A 1,436-nucleotide genomic window follows, 5' to 3' on the forward strand; every position below is an offset into this window, starting at 1 on the left:
TACCCAATGCCATGACTCCAGACAGGGTTGAAAGATGGCCTCAGGATTTCCCAATTCCTACATTTTCCTATGAGATAGAACTCGTACTTGGTGAGGGTGATGTTGATATGAGAGAAAAAGAAAGGCTCTCAAGTTGTTTAGGGAACAAAAGCATGACATTCTTAAAATTCTTGCAGCTAAAATGCATAGTTTCAATGCATACCCCAGTGATCGGGACGTATCGGTGGTAGCTGAAGCTCTTGTCACTAAGCATCCTTGTCTAAAGGAGCCTGGATCACAGACAGGTCGGCATGGGTGCAAAAATAGGACATTTAAGATGGGGAACTATCATGCTAAATTGAGTCGGGTTTAATCTGTAAACCTAAAAGTTCAAATAAAGGCTAAGCATGTAAATGATGTTCACCACAATGCCCATTATTCGGTGTAGAAATGAATCTCCTTATTAAAAGCATGATTTTAAATGCTGTTCAGATGAATACTGGAAACTACCTAACACACCCTCATCAGTTTGATATGTAACCAGAACAATGTTTGTTTAGTTTATTTTTTTTGCTGCTTCACATCCGGCTTGTGCCAAATGATGGCTATGAGTGAATTCATCAGTGCTGTTGTATAACCATATAAAAAAAATAAGACATTTTAACATCCAGTTTGATTCACATTCAGAAAACCACAATGGTGAAAGCAACACAACAAGCCCACAAAATCTCCAAGTAAATCACCCAGAGTCTCTGATCTATAGATCAGGTACTTTCCTCAACTTGACTATGTGGTGCAAGGTTCCAAAAGTAGTGTGATAAAACCAATAAAGTCATAAAATAAATAAATAAACCTTGACTCTCTGCAGCACTAACAGGGATTAACTAAAATAAAAGTGTATAAAATAATGACGACTTCTAATCTGTAGTCACATGACTTCTCATAACTGCTGGGTTGGAATCAAAAGTAACAAAGAATAAATAGAAAAAATCTTAGGGGCATTCCCAGGTGTGTGCAGAGGGTGAAGATTATGTGGTTTTGCTAATGTTATGGAAATTTTAACAGGAACCTGCAAAACACTAGGATCATCTCTGCCCATGGCTGCCACCCTGAACTCTTTTGTACACACACAGACAAATACATTACATGCTGGCCCTGTACACGAGAGGCTGTACCTTCATTATTCATTATTTTTTGTGTAGTTTTTATTGAAGTCTAATGTCTGCCTTGGTTCATTATTTGGTTCTAGGAGTCATCACATTCTCAGTTTTCAAATTTACAAATTAAAAGAACCTCAGTATTTTCACCCTGAAGAACAAAGAGTAAAAAGTGTTCTTTCATCAAAAGCTGAACGATGAGTTCACTGCATTCAAATCACCCCTTTCTGAAGTTCTGAGGGTAAAAGGGGGTTTAATCCTGTACTAGCAAGATGTACCTAATGAAATGTCTGGTGAGTG

Source organism: Pundamilia nyererei, unplaced genomic scaffold, assembly GCF_000239375.1.
Source record: "Pundamilia nyererei isolate P.nyererei 1_Seehausen unplaced genomic scaffold, PunNye1.0 scaffold00724, whole genome shotgun sequence".
Taxonomy (NCBI): domain Eukaryota; kingdom Metazoa; phylum Chordata; class Actinopteri; order Cichliformes; family Cichlidae; genus Pundamilia; species Pundamilia nyererei.